A 261-nucleotide genomic window follows, 5' to 3' on the forward strand; every position below is an offset into this window, starting at 1 on the left:
ACACTAGCAAATGGTTGGATAGACTCAGAATAGAAGACTGAGGAGGAAACGGAATGAACCAACCAAAGCCAAGAACAGAAGCTTGGAAAGAAGGTTCGGACGATTGTAAACAGACGCTCAGCGCTCGGAGTGGAAGTGAATCGGAGAACACTCAATGAAAGGAATTTCTTCCGGACGATGACGCTCCCGTCGCGGCCGGCCGACTTCTCATGAACGGAGGAGGGGGGAGGGTGAGGGCGCGGCTTCCCCTTCACCTGACCC

At 54.0% G+C, this 261-nt stretch overlaps 1 protein-coding gene across 1 annotated transcript in view; it reads right to left on the reverse strand.

The window, feature by feature from the left end:
* LOC119594274 overlaps window positions 1–261 on the reverse strand; it is a gene marked incomplete in the record, with an annotated part of 36,109 nt that overhangs the window by 20,466 nt on the left and 15,382 nt on the right.

This window comes from Penaeus monodon, chromosome 33 (genome assembly GCF_015228065.2).
Source record: "Penaeus monodon isolate SGIC_2016 chromosome 33, NSTDA_Pmon_1, whole genome shotgun sequence".
Taxonomy (NCBI): Eukaryota; Metazoa; Arthropoda; class Malacostraca; order Decapoda; family Penaeidae; genus Penaeus; species Penaeus monodon.